Here is a 22,370-nt window from a genome sequence, read left to right as displayed (position 1 = left end):
CCCACATACTTGCCTCTCTGACCCTCCAATCCTCCTCAGCCAGGCTGGACAGTAGCCCCGGAGCCGGGGCTGGGAATGAACGTGCAGCCCCCAGGCCAAGGCCCCGCTCGAGTCCCCACACTTTGCTTCTGCCCGAAGTGGGCACAGGAGTCCCGCCCGCCTCTGCCGTCATGCCTCACAGCAACCCTGCAAATGTTGTGGCCTGTGTATGTATTATTTATTCAAGAACATTATATGTTTAAAAAAATCTAAATCACAAAGCAAAAAGTAATGGCACCATAATGAAATTGTCAGGTAATACAAAGAAAACATCTGCATAAAAATACTTAGCATAGAAAAATTTCAATTAAAAATAAAAAGTGTCTCTTTTCACATTCCTACTGTTCTCTTAACTGAGATCTTCTTTTTTTTTTCCCTTTTGTTTTGATTCAGATCAACGGAGAGGGCCAGTGCCTGATTTTAGTAATGGACGATAGCCTCCCTTATATGGCACAGACTAGATGCCACACACCCATGTTGACACACTTAAAACTAAGCTTATGAGGTAGGTACTACTATCATTATGTCTGCTCATGGATGAAATATTTCAGGCACAGAGAAGTTAAGTGACTTGCTTGAGGTCACACAGCTAGGAAGTAGAAAAGCTGGTATCAGAACACAGACAGGGTGGCTCCAGTGCTAGGATGGTAACCACTGTACTACACTGCCTCAGCCTTAATGTGGGCAACTCCCACCCCCCAATTAGGCACATATGTTTGTTTTCCAACGCACTATTCTTATTCTGATATTTCACTTGAATCTCTCAATGACTCCATGAGGGAAGGGAAGACCCAGCTTATGGGCCAGCACAATGCCCCACACCCAGCCTCACAGACAGACCCCAAGAAATGGTAGCTTGTGACCAAGGGCAGAGATGTGGGTAGGTCCCCAGACTTGGCCGTGCTGTGTAGCATGCAGTACTTGGCGGTGTGTGTGCATGAAGTTGTGCATGAATGTGTGAATGTGTGAGCATGTGCACATGCATGTTTGTGCATGTGTGTGTTTGCATGCACGTGCATGGTGTGTGTGTGTAGGGGAGGGGCATGCACTGGTGTGTCCAGCCTGGCCATCTCGGCATGACCATGTAGCCCTGCGTTGGCCCCGCTGCGTCTTTCATCCCCGCAGGGAGCAGCGCCTCAGTCAGGCATAGTGGGATCAGCTGTGTCACTGAAAGCAAGGGCTGTTCAGATCATGGGCAGTACTGTTTGTTTCTGTCACACTCTTATCTTTACTCCCCTGAGCCCAGACCTTAGCATCATAAAATGTCAGAGCCTGGATGAAAATGTGGAGATTATCTAACTCAGGCTGTCCCTTGACAAATGGGGAGACCGAGCCCCAGAGAGGATATTGTTAACATTAAACACAAAATGGAGACCGGACTTGAGAATTCCCTGAGCAGATAAAACCATGTAGGTCCTGAAAGCAAAATGAAATCCAGCTTATTTCATGAAGGTAAGTGAAAGTTAACTTAGGTTATTTTTTGTTAATGCCCCTGACAATCATAAGAGAAACTTTAGTCTTTTTCCTAAAAATGGTGTGAGATGATCACTTTAAACCTGCCAGCTGAAACCCCATTGTAATCACCAGTCACTGTAAACGCTACTAACTTCCTCATTTTCACTTTATAAGCCATCCTATAACTTCATGCCCCTGATCTTCGTATCAGTCTTTGAATTTGGAAGCTCCCAGTTTGCGAACTGTTTTTATAGGCATGATAAACTCTTACTATTTACTGATTTGGTGGTTTTAGTTTAGCTATTTCTGGATTTTTGACAGTACTCACAACTGGAGGAGGTCACCCAGCTAATTAGGGGCGGGGCTGGGATGAGAACCCGCATCTCCCCACCCAGTTTCACACTCTTGCCACAGTCCTGGACTTTTGTCTGCAAATAATAGACCAAAGGTTCCTAGGCTGTGGCTGAGGCTGCCTCAAGGCTGGAGAAAGTGGTCGGAGTCAGAGCTGCTTTGATGTGTCCACCGCTGTGCCTTCTCCACCTTCTCCTCCCAGGGCTCGCATACCACCCTCTCTGGGAGAGCGCTCTGTTCTTATGCTGATCAGAACTCCAGTGGGTGAGCGAATATGCTTTTGATTAATTACAAATGGAAAATGAATAAATTCTTAGTTGATAAATGCAATGAGAAGAAATAGTAAATTGTGTCTTTGATGAAGGTCTTGGGAATGTTTGTGGAATGAATGAATGAAGCATGACAGGATAACAGGAGCCCTGGGAGAGACTGAACTTGAGAGGTTTTTGGTCTCTTCATCAAAAGAAAGGGTCAGAAAGTCCCTTGTGTCACCTCAGGAGGTCAATTACATTTGAGGAAATGAAGAGGCTTCTCTATGGTGGGGAAAGGGTTCCCCTAGACAATAACTCAATTGTTCTGGAAAGGGGGTGTAATTAGAATTCCTATGTGTTCTAGTGACCATCCTGGGGCTGTCCTTAGAAAGCCAGGATGGGAAAGGGGTCTTGAGGGGCGGGCTCTGAAAGGAGGGCCAGCTGGCACTTGCTGATTCGGGCTCTGAGGAAACAGAGAGGTGTGTGCTTGGGGCTGCCCTCTCAGCTATGTGGCAGGCTGAAAACAAGGAGGGGATCCCATCATGCCCTGAAGACACCCAAAGCAAGGTGCCATCACTGAGTGGTGGTCCCCATCTATATGATCAGGCCACTCAAGATGGCTGTTCTCTTGCTCTCTGGACATCCCCTGCTCGACCAGTCCCTGCCTCACCTACACCCAACTCACCTGACTGACCTTCCCTCTTAATCATACAGCCTAATCAGTCAATGCCTACATACTTGCCCCTGGCCTCAGCTGGTGATTGTTCTAATCTTTAGATCAGGACATCTCCACCAAGATAGCTTATGAAAGGGGCAGTGAGGGGCATGCACCTCTGCCGGTTTCCCTGGCAACCGATGAGCCAACCTGATGTCAATCCCTCTGTAACTGTAACCTCCCTCTTTACCCAGGGGTAAAGAATGCTGGTGAGGTGTCCCTCCAGGATCTTACTTCAGCCACGTAAGCTCCCCCATCCATTAAACCACTGATGTCTCTATCGCTGACTCCGGGCTCTTGCTTCAGTCTTGAGGCTGGGCAAGTACAGGGCTTGCAGGCCTGCGGGGTGAGCCCACCGCTGTCCTTAGCATCCATGGGGTGCTGTTTGCACAGTGACGTGGTGTGGCCAGAGCAGTTCTGGCTGCAGGGACTGGCTGGACAGTGGGGCTTCGGTGTGGAAGGCACCAAAGGCTCTCAAGCCTCCAGAGTTTGGAGCAAATGGTGTGTGTGCATGTGTGTGTCCAACTAGTTTTATTTGCCTCTTTCTGGGTCAGGTAGGTCATGCCTGTTACTGAACACATAGGGAGGGGCTCCGCAGGAAGCCTCTGAGTTACTGCCTAGTTTTGGAAGATGAGAGCAATTTTTATTTTGCATATCACTTTTAAGCATCTCTCTTTTGTATCCATCTTCTCATTTGCTTCTCACCACACCCTGTGAGGCAGGCAGGGAGGTACTTACCTCCATTTTCTCACAGAGAGGACGGCCTCCTGTGGAGATCATTTAATGAGAGACTGTCTTTCTCCTGCTGCTTCCTTTCACATTTCCCGGGACCTACTATTTCCATGGTCCTGACCAGGGACTACAGGAAGGATGAGAGTGAGGCTGTCGGGTGAAGCTTCTAGGCTGGGAGGAAAGCCAAGCCAGAGGGTGACATCCAGCAAAACACCTGAAACTAGGTGTGGTGACTTATAGTATCACTGCGATAAGGGTTCAGAAAGGGAGTGTCTAGGTCTTTTCCTTTTCCAAGAGTATTAAAATCAGTTTGTTGAGTGACATGAACATTCCTCTTGAAGCAATAGAAAAATTTCAGAGAAAGTAAACAAAAGTATGCTGAAAATATAAACAGATTAATGAGGAAGAGAAAGATACACTGGAGAGAAATGTCAAACTCCAAATTTAGTTCTTTGAAAAAGAAAACTAATAAAATTGACAACTTTTTTTTTTTTAATTTTTATTTTTGGCTGAGTTGGGTCTTCGTTGCTGTGCACAGGCTTTCTCTAGTTGCGGCGAGCGGGGGCTACTCTTCGTTGCAGTGTGTGGACTTCTCATTGTGGTGGATTCTCTTGTTGCAGAGCATGGGTTCTAGGCGTGCAGGCTCAGTAGTTGTGGCACACGGGCTTAGTTGCTCCGCGGCATGTGGGATCTTCCCAGACCAGGGCTTGAACCCGTGTCCCTTGCATTGGCAGGAGGATTCTTCACGTTGTGCCACCAGGGAAGCCCCAAAATTGACAACTTCTGTAACTACAGGAAGCCCGCGCACAGCAACGCCGACCCAACGCAGCCAAAAACATATAAATTAATAAAAAAAGAACACTACTGTAAGACAATTTCATGATTACCAGATGGACAAAACTTATTAAAGTCCGAGTATACCAAGGGCCAGTAAGGCTGAGAGGCAATGAGAATATGCATAGACCATTGATGTAAGTGTAAACACCGTGCAGAAAAATTATTACACCTGCCTGCCCTAAGAACCTGCAACTCCGTTCCACACGTGAGGGACTCGCCGGGAATAACATTATTATTATTTTAAAAGCAGTCTTTATTCTTCTAAAGATTCACTTTTTTAAACTCATTTTTGACTGCGTCAAGTCTCCGTCGTGACACGCAGGAACTTCGTTCAAGGGTGGGGGAATCTTTTGTTGTTGCAGACGGCATAGGGGATCTTATTTCCATCACCAGCGATCAAACGTGTTTCTCTTGCATGGCAAGGCAGACTTCCACTGGACCACGAGTTAAGTCCCCGAAATAACATTCTTCTAATAATTAAAATGGAGAAAGCAAAACAAACTAACCAACTCTAGACCCATGAAGGAAAAACAAAATGTACAGACTGAGTCTTTTTAATACATTGTAATTCCACAGAGCTGAGCTTCCCAGTACTACCGTTGGCCACAAGTGCCTCCCGCGCCCTTAAAGAGGTGACTGGTTTTAATTGAAATGTACTGAGCCTAACACACGCGACACATTTCAGACTTCGAAAAACAAAAGTGACACCAGCTTGCCAATTTTTCACATTGATTACACGTTGCAATGGTAACTAAATCTACTGGATTAAACAAAACCTACTACTTTCTTCTTTTACTTAAATTCACCTCTAAAAATGCGGAAACAGGACTTCTCTGGGGGTGCAGTGGTTGAAAGTCCGCCTGCCGATGCAGGGAACATGGGTTCCTGCCCGGGTCGGGGATGATCCCACATGCCGCGGAGCGGCTGGGCTCGCGAGCCACGGCCGCTGAGCCTGAGCGTCGGGAGCCTGTGCTTCGCAACGGAAGAAGCCACAACACCGAGGGGCCCACGTGCCAAAAACAAACAAAAAAACAACAAACAAAACAGAAAAGAAAACGAAAATTGCGTCTACACCTGTGTGACACCGTTTAACAACAACAAAAAAAACTTATAGGTGCCTGACTGTTACAACCTTTTTCTACCGATAATGCAAAACCCAGAGTAACAGTACTTTATTTTGAATTTCGTGCGAGGTACTAACAGTTGCAGAACGCTTGGAAAGCATAACCCAAAACTACGCGTTATCAGGCTGTAATCAAAACTATAATTGGTTATTGTGTAACAGCCTTTATCAGGAAACATTACTGATAACAGTGAAGCTTACATGGTAAACTAAAGATCGAAAACACCAGAAGCTTTAAGCAAAGATTTCTCTCAGTAAGTCTTACTTTATAACAGGTTTGGGTAGCCTTGTCGAAACAAGGCCTCAAAAAATTGGTTTAAAACTCAGAGTTGTTCCTCTCCACGGAAATCTTTAGTAAAAGGCGAAAGATTTATACGATCTGAAGAGAAACCAGAGTATACTAAACGTTTTTGTAACTCTCACCTGGGGTAAGAGAAACTCCTAGAACACTGATAGTGGCTAGTTAACACCAAGATCCAGTGCCTGAACAAAAATTTCTAGACTGGTCTGTAAATAAAGGGTCTAATTTTAGAAAATATAAGTAGAAGATAATTTTAAATTTTGCCATTTTAAACTTGTACTATGTGCAGTGCACTGTGGGTATGCAAATGAGGCAAGCTCGCGTCCTTTCTGTTCGGGAAAGATCTTAGTATTCACACAGTGCCCCTGCGTCACCACTAGGCGGCGAAGCGGAGGATTGGCAGGCTGGCATCCACACGCCGGACTGATCAGAGACCCAGGTTTTATGTTTCGTACATTTGTACGTCTGAGTTTGATTTCTGTTAAAGACTTTGTTGTTAAATTGGAAAAGAAAAAAACAGCAAGTAAGTAATCGGCACAAAATTCAGGACCGTGGTTTCTCCCTTCAGTGGAGTGAGGGCATTCGGGAGTTTTAAAATTTGGCAATTTCCTTTTTCTTAAAATGAGTGGTGGGCGCACAGGTGTTTTGTCTGTTTTGCACCGTGCACGTCCGGAATGTACACTCTAGAATATTATGCCGTTTGTGAAAAATTCGTAGCAGTGGCCTCTTTAAAATTGCAGCTTGCGGAATTCCCTGGCGGTCCAGTGGTTAGTACTCGGAGCTTTCACTGCCTGGGCCCGTGTTCCATCCCTGGTGGGGGAACTAAGATACCTTAAGCTGCGCGGCAGAAAAAAAAAAAATGGAGATTGCGCCCTCCGCTCGGTTTCAGGTTTCCTGCCTCCCCATCTGATGCTACTTATGGCGATGAAACCTTGTATTTGTTTCAGACCTCGAGTATCATCCTGTGTATTTTTTAAAAATAAATTTATTTATTTATGGCTGCATGGGGTCTTCTCATTGCGGTGGCCTCTCTTGTTGTGGAGCACGGGCTCTAGGCACACGGGCTTCAGTAGCTGTGGCTCGAAGGCTCTAGAGCGCAGGCTCAGTAGTTGTGGCGCACGGGCTTAGCTGCTCCGCGGCATGTGGGATCCTTCCAAACCAGGGCTCGAACCCATGTCTCCTGCATTGGCAGGAGGATTCTTAACCACTGCGCCATCAGGGAAGCCCCATCCTGTGTTTTTATTTTTTTAAAGAAACCAGTTTCTTTCTTTCTTTTTTTTTTTTTTGAGTTTTTAATTTATTTTTGGATGCGTTGAGTCTTCGTTGCTGTGCGCGGGCTTTCTCTAGTTGTGGTGAGCGGGGGCTACTCTTTGTTGCTCTGGTTTCTCATTGCAGTGGCTTCTCTTGTTGCAGAGCACGGGCTCTAGGCGCACGGGCTTAGTAGTTGTGTCTCACGGGCTCTAGAACGCAGGCTCAGTAGTTGTGGAGCACGGGCTTAGTTGCCCTACGGCACGTGGGATCTTCCCGGACCAGGGCTCAAACCCTTGTCCCCTGCATTGGCAGGCGGATTCTTAACCACTATGCCACCAGGGAAGTCCCATGCCACCAGAGAAGTCCCCATCCTGTGTTTTTTTTTTTTTTTTTTTTTTTTTTTTTGCGGTAGGCGGGCCTCTCACTGTTGTGGCCTCTCCCCCTGCGGAGCACAGGCTCCGGAGCACAGGCTCAGCGGCCATGGCTCACGGGCCCAGCCGCTCCGCGGCACGTGGGATCCTCCCAGACCGGGGCACGAACCCGTGTCCCCTGCATCGGCAGGCGGACTCTCAACCACTGCGCCACCAGGGAAGCCCCATCCTGTGTTTTTAAAATGAGCTGTACTCTCCTCAGCGGTGCTCAGCTGCTCGGTCGCCCGGCCTATACAGACTCCTTCTTAACTATTGTAGTAACTGAACCATCTTGGGAAAGGAAACTTAAGCTCCTTTTGTTTTTTTCTGGCAGCTTGTGTCAATGTTCTACTTCCCAACTTTGACACCTTCTCTGAGCTGTCATGTTTGTTTGCATTTCTTTTTGCTGGTTCTTTTGCTAACAAGTCAATCAAATTTGACATACATTTGATTTAAATTTGTCTAATACATTTTAAAAACAGCTTTTGGGGGGATATAATCCACTTACCATAAAGTTCACCAATTTAATGTGTACAATTCAATGGTTTTTAGCATATTCACAGAATTGTGCGATCATCACAATCTAGTGGGGTTTTTTTGGCCTTCCCCGCGGGGCATGTGGGATCTTAGTTCCCCTAACAGGGATGGAACCTGCCCTTCCTGCAGTGGAAGCTCAGGGTCTTAACCACTGGACCACCAGGGAAGTCCCCACAGGGTAGTTTTAGAACATCTTCATCAACCCAAAAAGAAACTGTACCCATTAGCAGTTATTCCCCATCTTCCCCATCCCGCAGCCTCTACCAAACACTAACCTACTTTCTGTCTGCACCTACTCTGGACATTTCATATAAATGGAAGCATAAAACCTGTGGCTTTTTGTGACTGGCTTCTTTCACTTAGCATAATGTTTGTGAGATTCATTCACGCCTACATTTGTTTTGATACTCTTTTGCATTCTTGCTGTATTTCACAGAGTAATGGGGAGTTAAAGACCCATGCAGATGCAGGGTTCCAGCCCTAAGAAGATAGCTATTTACCTCACAGGGCTTGGCCTGGGGCTAAGGCACTGAGGGGACAGGAAAGGAGCAACTCTGAAGAGTGTTTCCCTACTCCGAGATTGTAGGGGACCTTTGGTCTCCTTCATTCTAGAAGGTCCTGGGCAGCTTTCACTGGTTAGAGGACCACAAGGAAGGTTAACTTTTTTTTTTTTTTAAGTAAAGGAAAGAGCTACTTTTCACAGTGGGTATTCAGTTAGTAGGACTCCTTACTTTTATTTATTTATTAATTAAATTTTAATTTATTTTTGGCTGTGTTCGGTCTTCATTGCTGCGCTCTGGCTTTCTCTAGTTGCGACGAGTTGGGGCTACTCTGTTGTGGTGCATGGGCTTCTCATTGCGGTGGCTTCTCGTTGCGGAGCATGGGCTCTAGGCACACGGGCTTCAGTAGTCATGGCACGTGGGCTCAGTAGTTGTGGCTCGCGGGCTCTAGAGCACAGGCTTAGCACTTGTGGTGCACAGGCTTAGTTGCTCTGCGGCATGTGGGATCTTCGTGGACCAGGGATCGAACCTGTGTCCCCTGCATTGGCAGGCAGATTCTTAACCACTGCGCCGCCAGGGAAGTCCCTAGCCTTGCCTGTTCTTGTGGATTGTTCTCTGGTTCCTATTTGTTGTGGCTGGATTCCAGAGGCCACAGCTACAAGTGGCAGGTCTGAGAGTTGGAACGACACCTAACCCTTTCAGATTCTGCAGTGGAGAAGCGCGCTCCTGTGGAAGGTGAACTGAGCCTCTAGGTCTCAGCTCTTGTTCCTTGCTCGTTTGTGCTGCAACGTCTGTTTGCCACAAGGAGGTGCTGCTTCCCTTTTAGTGCTCAATTCCTGCCACAAGGCCCACCTCTTAAGGACAGGGATTCCAACGTTTTGCTCTCAGGCCTCAGAGAAAGAATTTTGAAACTATGTTTCTCTTGCACATTTTAAAGATCATATGTACAGTTTTCGTAAGATAACTTACAACATGATATGTTTAAATAGATGCAAAAGATGAATATTGTGCATTGTAAATATTGATACTCTAAATTGTTACATCACTTAATTTTTTTTTTACATCATTATTGGAGCATAATTGCTTTACAATGTTGTATTAGTTTCTGCTGTATAACAAAGTGAATCAGCTATACATATACATATATCCCCATATCTCCTCCCTCTTGCGTCTCCCTTCCACCCACCCTATCCCACGCCTCTAGATGGACAAAAAGCACCGAGCTGATCTCCCTGTGCTATGCAGCTGCTTCCCACTAGCTATCTGTTTTACTTTTGGTTACATATATATGTCAGTGCTACTCACTTCGTCCCAGCTTAACCTTCCCCCTCCCTGTGTCCTCAAGTCCATTCTCTACATCTGCGTCTTTATTCCTGTTCCGCCCCTGTTACATTACTTTAAATTGTAACCAGTGGAAGGTAAATACCCAAGAAATTTGATACCTACCGTCTGTAATTTTTTTTTTTTTTCTTTTTTGGCTGTACGCGGGCCTCTCACTGCTGTGGCCTCTCCCGTTGCGGAGCACAGGCTCCGGACGCACAGGCTCAGCGGCCATGGCTCACAGGCCCATTCGCTCCGCGGCATGTGGGATCCTCCCGGACCGGGGCACAAACCCGTGTCCCCTGCATCGGCAGGCAGACTCCCAACCACTGCGCCACCAGGGAAGCCCTGTAATTTTTTTTTTTAATAAATAAATTTATTTATTTATTGGCTGCGTTGGGTCTTCGTTGCTGCATGCGGGCTTTCTCTAGTTACAGCGAGCGAGGCTACTCTTCGTTGTGGTGCGCGCGCTTCTCATTGCGGTGGCTTCTCTTTTTTCGGAGCACAGGCGCTAAGCACGCGGGCTTCAGTAGTTGTGGCTCGTGGGCTCTAGAGTGCAAGCTCAGTAGCTGTGGCACACGGGCTTAGTTGCTCTGAGGAATGTGGGATCTTCCCAGACCAGGGCTTGAACCTGTGTCCCCTGCATTGGCAGGCGGATTCTTAACCACTGTACCACCAGTGAAGTCCCTGTAATTTTTTTTTAAGTTTTTGCATAATTCCTTTTGATTCTTGAACTTTTTTCCCCGCTTCCATTTCCCCAAGAATTTAATACAATTATATTTTCATACCTGAAAGTATTTTATTGATCACCCAATCATATTCTTCTATGACAAAATAAGTACATTAATTGAATTTTAAAACTTTTTTCACATCCTTTAAACTTAAAATTTTTTTTAAATATTTATGTATTATTTAGGCTGCTCTGGGTCTTAGTTGTGGCACGTGGGATCTTCATTGTGGCATGTTTAGTTGCAGCATGTGGACTCTTAATTGTGGCATGCGGACTCTTAATTGTGGCATGCATGCGGCATCCAGTTTCCCACCCAGTGATCGAACTCAGGCCCCCTGCTTCGGGAGTGTGGATTCTTACCCACTGGACCATCAGGGAAGTCCCTGAACTTAAAATTTTATGCACTAATGTTTTTCTTCTGGATTGACTTATTACAGTTATTAGTACATGCTTGATCAATACAACATGAATATATTACAACTTTTGATAATTATTAAACATAAGTGTGTCGGGACTTCCCTGGTGGTCCAGTGGGTAAGGCTCTGCATGCCCAATGCAGGGGGCCCAGGTTCTAACCCTTGTCGAGGAACTAGATCCCGCATGTATGCCACAGCTAAAGATCCTGCACGCTGCAACGAAGTTCCCACATGCTGCAACTAACACCCAGAGCAGCCAAAATGAACAAATATTTAAATAAATAAATTAAGTTTCCAAGAGATACTTTCCACCTCTTACATTGGCAGAGAACAACAACAGGATTTTTTTTTTTTTTTTTTTTTGCGGTATGTGGGCCTCTCATTGTTGTGGCCTCTCCCGTTGCGAAGCACAGGCTCCGGACGCGCAAGCTCAGCAGCCATGGCTCACGGGCCCAGCCGCTCCGCGGCATGTGGGATCTTCCCAGACCGGGGCACGAACCCGTGTCCCCTGCATCGGCAGGCGGACTCTCAACCACTGTGCCACCAGGGAAGCCCCAACAGGATTTTTTAAAAATGTCATTTTGTTGGAACAGCATTTCTTAATTAGATGGATGGGTAGTATTGGGTTGGCCAAAGAGTTAGTTTCGGTTTTAACATCTTACGGAAAAACCCGAATGAACTTTTTGGCCAACCCAATACTTATTGCTAGAGAAGACAGAGTTCAGTTTCAATGCTTCCCCCTACTCCCATTTTTTTTTTTTTTTTTTTTTTGTGGTACGCGGGCCTCTCACTGTTGTGGCCTCTCCCGTTGCGGAGCACAGGCTCCGGACGTGCAGGCTCAGCGGCCATGGCTCACGGGCCCAGCCGCTCCGCGGCATGTGGGATCCTCCCGGACCGGGGCACGAACCCGCGTCCCCTTCATGGGCAGGCGGACTCTCAACGACTGCGCCACCAGGGAAGCCCCCCTACCCCCATTTTTATAACTGTAACCTGAGAAAGCTTTTCCCCATAAATCAGTAGATGGAAGGGGTTTCAACAGTGACGCTCACTACTGTGACCAAATAGAACTTGGGTCTGCTCGCCCACGCGTCCAGTAAAGCCATTCCCCTGACACTGGGTTCTGGTAAAGGAAAGTGCAGCATTCATTGCAGGGCTCCAAGCAAGGAATGCCACGTAGTTAAGCCCTGATGGTTTTCAGGAAAATGTTTCTAAAGACAGAGTGCAGGAGAGGGTTGTGGTGGGAGTAATCAGCTGTGGACATTCTTCTGATTGGTTGGTGGTGAAGTAATAGGGAATCAACATCATCAATCTTCAGGCGGTTCCAACGCAGCTGGGGTCTATGTGCTTGGGATCAGCATACAGTTAACTTCTTTCTTCTGATGGGGTTTTCAGCCTCTGCAAAACAGCTCAAAAGAATATAGCTCAGAATGTTATCTATAGACCTTGAGGGGGAACTAAAAGTCCTTGACTTTGCTTAATAGCTGAACAATTTTGTTGTCTTGCTTGACTGTTTTCCCTTGTTTCTGCATTTTCTCACTTCTCTGCTTAAGTTTATTATTTGGAACTTGTGGAAGGCCTAGGAGGCTAGTTTTTCTACAAACAGGAAGCAGGCAGAGAACACTGTGTATGTGTGTGTGGGGGGTTCTGACTTGGGAAGACCTCATAGTATCCTGTTTGGTTATACTACCACATAATGAATTTTCAGGTGACAACTGAATTAAGTCTTCCCTAAACTCTGTTGAACGAAAAGATTTGGAATTATTTTATTTGTTTATTTTGGTTGCATGGGGTCTAAAGCGCAAGCTGCAGGCTCCTCCACTGGAAAATGGATTTTTTACCACTGGACCACCAGAGAAGTCCCACTCAATGATTACTTATATTATCCACACAAACAACATTCAACGTTTTAGATAAACCTATTTGATTAAGTAAATTGTGTTGTTAATATCAATTTCATCTGTTTCTTTTTGATCAGGCTTATTCTTTTTTTAATGATAATTTTGCCTTCTACTTCAGTATTTTTTTAAGCTGTACTGGGTTTTAATTGCAGAATGTGGGCTTTTTAGGGATTTTTAGTTGTGGCATGTATGCATAAGAGGATCAGTTGGATTGAAGCTGGGTATCCTGTACAGGGACCAGGAAGTCTTACCCACTGGAACACCAGGAAGAGCCCCAATCTAGCTTTTATTTTCATATCGTCTGCAAAATATGTAACTCTGTAACACCTCTCAGACATTGAAGAACAAAAAACACTAGAAGTACCTAAAACTACACCTCATAGAACACAGGATATCTAGAAAAAAGTTTTTCACTTTAATACGCCCGGATTATATATATATATAACCAACAAAATTTTGCTTTTAAAAACAAAAAGGTAGGGCTTCTCTGGTGGCTCAGTGGTTGAAAGTCCGCCTGCCAATATAGAGGACAGAGGTTCGTGTTCTCATCAGGAAGATGCCACGTGCTGCCAAGCGGCTGGGCCAGTGAGCTATGGTTGCTAAGCCTGCGCATCCGGAGCCTGTACTCCACAACGGGAGAAACCACTACAGCGAGAAACTTGCGTACCAGAATAAAAAAAAAAGTATTAATTTTTCTGTTTTTACCACAGTTAGGCAGTCTTGCTACAGCAAGACCTCAAAAAATTATTGTTAAGACTCAGTTGTTTCTCTCCACGGAAATCTTTAGTAAAAGGCGAAAGATTTATTCGATATGAAGAGAAACCAGAGTATACAAAGCAGCTTCTGTAACTCATTTTTCCAGTAACTACAACTCCTAGTTCACTGACGGTGGCTATTTATCCCCAGAGTTACTGCCAGAATAAATTTATTCAAGGAATTCTGAAAATAATATTTTCATACTTAGAAAAGTTGAGTAAGAAATAAATTTTTATTAACTTGAAAACAATTAAACTATTTGCAGTGTATTATGGGTATGCAAATAAACCTGAATAATCTCCCTTTACACTCCGGAAATACCTTAATACTATATTCAACCATTGCTCTGGGGCCACCTTTAAGGGGCAAAGCGGTGGCTTGGCTGCCTGGGATCTTAACTCCATCCTTGTCTACTAGAGACATTATGATCTTATCTATTTGTACACTGGGACTATGATATCTTTTAAATAAAGTAATTTTCTGATAGTTGGGGCGGGGGTGGGCCATGAGAATAGCAAAGTAATGGTTAATATGAAATCCAGGATACTGCTTACCTGCAGTGTGGAGTGAGGGGTAAGATTGTAGAAAGGACTACAGAGGTTTCAAAGGTGTTGGCAATATCTTTTTTTTTAAACTGGGAGGGAGGCATCAAGTATTCATTTTATTACTTTAAAATTTTTATTTATATATCATATAACATTGTATATCATATTCATGAACATTATGAATCTTTCCCATCATTGAGGTCTACTTTTATGTCATTTCATACAGTTTTATAATTTTACCATAAAGATTATTTTGGTTAGATTTACTTCGCTTTTTTTTTCTTTTAAATTTTTTAGCATCTTTATTGGAGTATAGTTGCTTTACAATGGTTAGTTTCTGCTTTATAACAAAGTGAATCAGCTATACATATACATATATCCCCATATCTCTTCCCCCTTGCGTCTCCCTCCCACCTTCCCTCTCCCACCCCTCTACGTGGTCACAAAACAAGGAGCTGATCTCCCTGTGCTATGTGGCTGCTTCCCACTAGCTAGCTATTTTACATTTGGTAGTATTTATAATTCCTTGACACTCTCTCACTTCATCCCAGCTTACCCTTCCCTCCCTGTGTCCTTAAGTCCATTCTCTATGTCTGCGTCTTTATTCCTGTCCTGCCCCTAGGTTCTTCAGAACCTTTTTTTTTTTTTTTTAGATTCCATATATATGTGACAATATGGTATTTGTTTTTTTATTTCTGACTTACTTCACTCTGTATGACAGACTCTAGGTCCATCCACCTCACTACAAATAACTCAATTTCATTTCTTTTTATGGCTGAGTAATATTCCATTGTATATATGTGCCACATCTTCTTTATCCATTCATCTGTTGATGGACACTGGGTTGCTTCTATGTCCTGGAGATTGTAAATAGTGCTGCAATGAACATTATGGTACATGTCTCTTTTTGAATTATGGTTTTCTCAGGGTTAATGCCCAGTAGTGGGATTGCTGGGTTGTATGGTAGTTCTTTTTTTCCCCTAACTTTTTATTTATTAATTTATTTTAATTAATTAATTAATTAATTATTTTGGTGAAGGATAACTTTTTTTGGAATTTTATTTTATTTATTTTTTTATACAGCAGGTTCTTATTAGTCATTCATTTTATACACATCAGTGCATACATGTCAATCCCAGTCTCCCAATTCATCACACCACCCCCACCCCCACCCCCCGCCACTTTCCCCCTTTGGTGTCCATACGTTTGTTCTCTACATCTGTGTCTCAATTTCTGCCCCACAAACCAGTTCATCTGTACTATTTTTCTAGGTTCCACATATATGCGTTAATATATGATATTTGTTTTTCTCTTTCTGACTTACTTCACTCTGTATGACAGTCTCTAGATCCATCCACGTCTCTACAAATGACCCAATTTTGTTCCTTTTTATGGCTGAGTAATATTCCATTGTATATATGTACCACATCTTCTTTACCCAGTTGTCTGTCGATGGGCACTTAGGTTGCTTCCATGACCTGGCTATTGTAAATAGTGCTGCAGTGAATATTGGGGTGCATACGTCTTTTTTTTTTTTTTTTTTTTTTTTTTTGTGGTACACAGGCCTCTCACTGTTGTGGCCTCTCCCATTGCGGAGCACAGGCTCCAGACGCGCAGGCCCAGCGGCCATGGCTCACGGGCCCACCCGCTCCACGGCATGTGGGATCTTCCCGGACTGGGGCACGAACCCGTGTCCCCTGCGTCGGCAGGAGGACTCTCAACCACTGTGCCACCAGGGAAGCCCCTCTTAATAATTTTTGAGCAAAGGTCCTGCATCTTCATTTTGTACTGGGCCTCAAAATGTATCTGGTAAAAATTGTTTTGATTAAACTAATAGCATTCTGTTCCTAGTATATTGCATTTTTTTTTCTTCTTGCAGTGTAGGTGGATATTGAGCTAATCATAAGTTTTCCCTTTTAATATATGAATGTGGGAAATTACATTCATAGATTTTCCATCATAAATTATCTCTGCATTTATATCCTAAACTCAACTTAACAATAATGGATTTTTAAGTAGACTTAATTTTTTAAGAAAAGTTTCGAACTTATTTTAATTATGAAGATAATGCGGAGTTTCTGTATACCCCACACCCAGTTACCCCAGTCATTAACATGTTATTGTTAATATGGTACATTTGTTATAATTAATGAATCAATAGTTTGTAGTTTATTCAGATTTCCTTGGTTTTTATCTAATGTCCTTTTTCTGTTGAAGGATCCTACCCAGGATACTACACTGTATTTAGTTGTCTCCTTAGGTTCCTCTGGGCTGTGAGTTTCTTAGAGTTTCCTTGTTTTGATGACTTTGACAGTTTTGAGGCATACTGATATTTTACAGAATCCTCCTCTGTTGGAATTTGTCCGATGTTTTTCTCATGATTAGACTGGGGTAGTGTGTTTTTGAGAGGAAGACCACATAGGTATATTGTCATTTTCATCGTCTCATTTCTTTTTTTTTTTTTTTTTTTTTTTGCGGTACGCGGGCCTCTCACTGTTGTGGCCTCTTCCGTTGCGGAGCACAGGCTCCAGACGCGCAGGCCCAGCGGCCATGGCTCACGGGCCCAGCTGCTCCACGGCATGTGGGATCTTCCCAGACCGGGGCACGAACCCGTGTCCCCTGCATCGGCAGGCGGACTCCCAACCACTGCGCCACCAGGGAAGCCCTCATCGTCTCATTTCAAAGGTACATACATCAACATGACTTATCACTGTTGATATGATGACATTAATCACCTCCAGAGAGGGGAGAGGGGATGGAGGTTGAATAAATCACCAGTGGCCAATGATTTAATCAACCATGCCTAAGTAATAAGGCCTCCATAAAAATCCAAAAAGGATTGAGAGAGGTTGAGAGAAATCCAAAAAGGTTGAGAGAGCTTTGGGGTTGGTGAATATGTGGTGATGCAGGGAGAATGGTGTGCCCAGAAAGAGCATGGAAGTTCTGTGCCCCTTCCCATACACTTGCCCTGTCATCTCGTTCATCTGGCTATTCCTGTGTTCTATCTTTTTAGACAGTAAGTTAACTTTTTTTCTGAATTCTATGAGCCACTGAAGAAAATAAATCAAATCCAAGGAGGGGGACATGGGAACCTCTTATTTATAGCCAGTTGGTCAGAAGCACAGGTGACAACCTGGACTTGAGATTGCAGCAAAAAATTGTGAGACATGCAAAGATAGAGGAAAGTGTGACCCATACACTGGGGAAAAAAAACAGTCAACAAAAACTGCCTGTGAAAGCAAGCAGATGTTGGTTTAACAGGCAAAGCCTTCAAAGTAGCCATTATAAATATGATCAAGGAATTAAAGGAAGTGATTAAAGAAGTAAAGGAAGGAATCAGGACAATGTTATATCAAGTAGAGAATATCTTATTGATAGAAATAAGATACAAATTATTTAAAAAGAAACAAATGGAAATGCTGGAGTTGAAAAGTACAATAATTGAAATGAAAAATTCACTAGAGGGAACTTCCCTGCTGGCACAGTGGTTAAGAATCTGCCTGCCAATGCAGGGGACACGGGTTTGAGCCCTGGTCCAGGAAGATCCCACATGCTGTGAAGCAACTAAGCCCGTGTGCCTCGACTACTGAGCCTGTGCGCCTCGACTACTGAGCCTGTGCTCTAGAGCCTATGAGCCACAACTACTGAGCCTGTACACCACAACTACTGAGCCCATGTGCCACAACTACTGAGCCTGTGTACTGCATCTATTGAAGCCCGTGTGCCTAGAGCCCATGCTCCACAACAAGAGAAGCCACCATAGTGAGAAGCCCGCGGACTGCAATGAAGAGTATCCCCTGCTCGCCGTAGCCAGAGAAAGCCCGCCCACAGCAACAAAGACCTAACACAGCCAAAAATAATAAAAAAATTCTCTAGAGGGCTCAGCAGTAGATGTAAATTGAGAGAAGAAAGAACCAAATTTTTTTAAAAAATAAATTTATTTATTTTATTTGTTTATGTTTGGCTGTGTTGGGTCTTCAGTGCTGCATGCGGGCTTTCTCTAGTTGTGGTGAACGGGGGCTACTCTTCATTGCAGTTGTGTAGGCTTCTCATTGCGGTGGCTTCTCTTGTTGAGGAGCATGGGCTGTAGGTGCACAGGCTTCAGTAGTTGTGGCACGTGGGATCAGTAGTTGTGGCACATGGGCTTAGTTGCTCCGTGGCATGTGGGATATTCCCAGACCAGGGCTTGAACCCGTCTCCCCTGCATTGGTAGGTGGATTCTTAACCACTGTGCCACCAGGGAAGTCCCAGAACGAGACAATTTGAAGATAGATTGATAGAGATTATGTAATCCAAAGAACAAAGAGGAAAACAATGAAGAGAAATTAACAGAGCCTCAGAGAAATGTCGGACACCATTAAACACATCAACATATGTGAAATGGTAGTACCGGAAGGAGAGAAGAGAGAAAGGAACAGAAAAAATATTTGAAGAAATAATAGCTGAAAACGTCCCAGATTATAGCAAAACAATCATTTTCACATCCAGGAATCCAAAGAACTCCAAATAAAATACAATCAACAAGTTCCACAAACAGACACAGCATAGTAAAAATGCCTAAAGCCAAAGACAAGGAGTGAATCTTGAAAGCAGCAGGAGGATAATACCTCATTTCTTACTCATAAGAGCCAAAAGGTAGAAGCAATCCAAATGACCATTCACTAATGAATGGATAAACAAAAGGTGGTATAGTTGCATAATGGAATACTATTCAGCCCTAAAAAGGAATGAAGTACTGATACATGCTAAAACATGGATGCACCTTGAAAACAAGAGCATTATATTAAGTGAAAGAACAAGTCACAAAACACCACATGTTATATGATTCCATTTATATGAAGTGTCCAGAATAGGCAAATCTAAAGAGACAGAAAGCAAATTAATGGTTGCTTAGGGCTGGGGTAGATGGGAGTATAGGGTGGTGATAGCCTAAGTATATAGGGTTTCTTTTTGATGTGATGAAAGTGTTTTTAAATTCACTGCAGTGATGGTTGCACATATCTGTGAATATACTAAAAACTATTAAGTTTTATACTTTAAATTGTTTGGGCTGTGGATTATATCTCAATAAAGTTGCTTTAAAAAGAAAAAAACAAGAACCACAGTGACATGGAACTAGATAACCCAGCTTGCTCTCAAGAGCTCCCAGACCCTCAGAGACCTTTCCACATCCCCTACAACATGGGTATTATCACCACGATTCTCATTTCATGTATGAGTAAACACACTCAGTGAAAACAAATTTCATGTATTCATCCAACAAACAATCCTTGAGGCCAATGAGGTGGCCTTGATACTGAGCAGGGCCTTGTGGGGCTCCTGGACACAAAGGCTTTCTGTGTCCCCCATTTCTTTGATTACAGGAAACAGCCTTCATTCAGCCTCTAAGACCTTCCCTGAGTTCCAATGGGCAGATTCAAGCAGTTGTTAATTAGGGAAGGGAGGAGATGCAAGATCAGGGAGAAACAAACATTCAAGAGCAGCCTTGGGGCAAGGTCCTGTTTCCCCATCAATGGATACACAAAACAATACCTTTGAGCTATTTTGCAGATACTGAAACCCCTCCAGGTGGGAAAAGTTAACAATTAAGGATGGTATGCTGCCCACAAGCATGCAGACCCCAGACCAGTTGGACCTGAGGGTTGATGATGCTGACTTCTGAGGCAGGAGATAGATGGGCTCCAGGCTAGGCATTTATAACTGGCCTCCTATTCACACCTCCTGGGTGAGAACAAGATGAGCTGCAGGCGCACATTCATTACCGGCCTGTTTACATTTCCTGAAGCAAGAGACAAACAGGCTCCAGGAGTACATATTTTATGACCGGAATCCTGTCTATATTTGAGATCTGCACTTCAATATAAAAACCAGCAACAGGAATAGGGTAAATAACCAGACATTGGACACTTTTATGGCAGGGACAGAGAGGGACTAAACCCTTTTAAAAGATCAAGAGGTCGTACATTTCCCATCCTTGGGGCAAGGGAGACATTGCACATGCGCAGAAAGGCTCCTTGGGGTCAAAAAGGAGGGCACGCCACCCCATAACATGTGATACTAAGGCCATCCCATAGCCCTCTGGGCTGTAATCCATATTGGAAAAAAGTTGCGCACGCATGTTGGGGAGGGTCCTAGGGCAGGTCAGGTGTGGAAACAGAAACCAGATAATTGGCCAAAGGTAATCAAAGACCTAGAAGAACTGCCCTATATAAATGACTTAACTGCCTCTTTACTGCACTCCTCCTCATTAGGGAGGATGCCCACACCCTTACTCTCTGGGTGTGCATCTCTGCCTTGCTTCTTTTTTTTTTTTGAATTTTATTTTATTTATTTTTATACAGCAGGTTCTTATTAGTTATCTATTTTATACATATTAGTGTATACATGTCAGTCCCAATCTCCCAATTCATCCCACCACCACCACCCCACCACCCCTGCCACTTTCCCCCCTTCTGCCTTGCTTCTATCTTAACGAAACAAACTGTTACTCTGTGTGCTCTCCCACTTGTTGTTGTGCTATGTCTCTAATAATAAACATTGTACCTGTTTTTACAGTTTTTGCCTCTGTGAGAAATGCATTTTTCACTGGGGGCAAAAGCCAGGGCGTGTGGTAGCTAGGATTCCTGGTTTTTATCCAGGCTACCCAGGTTCAATTCCTGGGCAGGGAATTAACATCTTGCTTCACGCCAACACTCACTGCTGCCTCTCTGAGATCACTCCTACTTACCTCACCACCAACCCATCAGAAGAATGTCTACAAGCTGATCACGCCCTCATTGAACAATTACTATAAAACTTCTCACTATCTTCTCCAAGTGGGGGGACGCATGGTTTTGAAGGCATTAGCCCGTTGTGGCCCCCTTTGCCTGGGAAACCAATAAAGCTATTCTTTTCCACTTCACCCAGAACTCCGTCTCCGAGATTCAATTCAGCCCTGGTGTACAGAGAAGCTGAGCTTTTGGCATCAGCCCTGCCTAAGGGCCCACAGTGAAGAAGAGGAGGAAGGGGGGATGGTTCCCAGGTCACCTGCACCCCTGCTGCAGGCTCTGCCTTTCTGGGCCTGAGCTTCAGCAGCCGTGTTAGAACTCCTGGGTCCCATGAGGCTCCCAGGACTTTGGGGGCACTAAGGGCCTTTTCTGAGGCCATAAGGCTCTCAGACACTTTTTGGTGCTTCTGGAGCAGTACAGGCCTCATAGCAACCAGAGGTTTGATGCAGACTCCTGGGAGCAGCCAGCACTCATTCCCCGGCCTGGGAAGCCCTGTGGTGGCTGGGGTCTGGTCTTGCTCTTGCTCCCAAAGTCATACCTACAATCCAACAGCAAGGACCTCTGCTCTGAGCTCAGGGTCCTGCTCAGCCTGGATGCAGAAGGTGGAGAAGTTCCTCCCTCAGAGGATGCTGGAGTGTGGAGGTGTGGGTAGGGTGCTGAGGGGCTTCTTGGTGTAGGAATTAGTGATGACCTGTGCTTGGATTTCCATGTGACCATGAGGCCAAAATGTGGGGTTTTCTCTAATGGGCAGAGGGCATGGGAGTCTTGTCCCTTCTCTCCTGCAGAGTTGGGTCAATCTCCCCTCTGCCCTCCCCCATTACTTGTCTCCTCAGGCTCCCTTTCATGCAGGGCCCCAAAGGAGGATCTTGGCATGTCTTGTGAGAGGCCAGAGACTTCAGCAATGCAGAGAATTCTGGAGGCTGAAAGGCAGAGGAAAGGTCTTTTAGTTTTCAGAATCCCAGATTTACCCTGTCCGGCTGTGCAACCTTGGGCAATCATGCCAGCAGTCTGAGACTCAGTTGCCCTGGGTGTTAAATGGCTCCTTCTGCACGGCCCGTCTTGGAGGGAAATGATTCAAGAGGGAGGCAGTAGGTAGTAGCAATTCCCCAGGCGAGACAAGCAGGCTCAGCCCGCGGAGCTGGGACAAAGGCAAGTCCAAGGGTGGGTCAAAAGGGGGCCTGGGTCATTTTCTACTCGGGGCTTCAGTGAGGATGGTCCGCAGCAGCATGGGCGACTCAGCCGGGGCCGCACACCTGGCAGCTGGGGGACACTCACCCAGTCGGGCGGACATACCCTGCACCAGGGAGGGGTGGAGGCGGGCGCGGGAAGGGGCGGGCCCTCGCTGGGCTGGGCGGAGCTGCAGCCGCGGTCGGGAGGGCAGGTAGGCCTGGGCGCGCGATGGGGCGCGGGAGTCCATCCGGCAGGCGGCGCGCGGC

The sequence above is a fragment of the Hyperoodon ampullatus genome (assembly GCF_949752795.1).
Source record: "Hyperoodon ampullatus genome assembly, chromosome: 3".
Classification (NCBI taxonomy): domain Eukaryota; kingdom Metazoa; phylum Chordata; class Mammalia; order Artiodactyla; family Ziphiidae; genus Hyperoodon; species Hyperoodon ampullatus.
Note: the sequence above shows the minus strand (reverse complement) of the source record.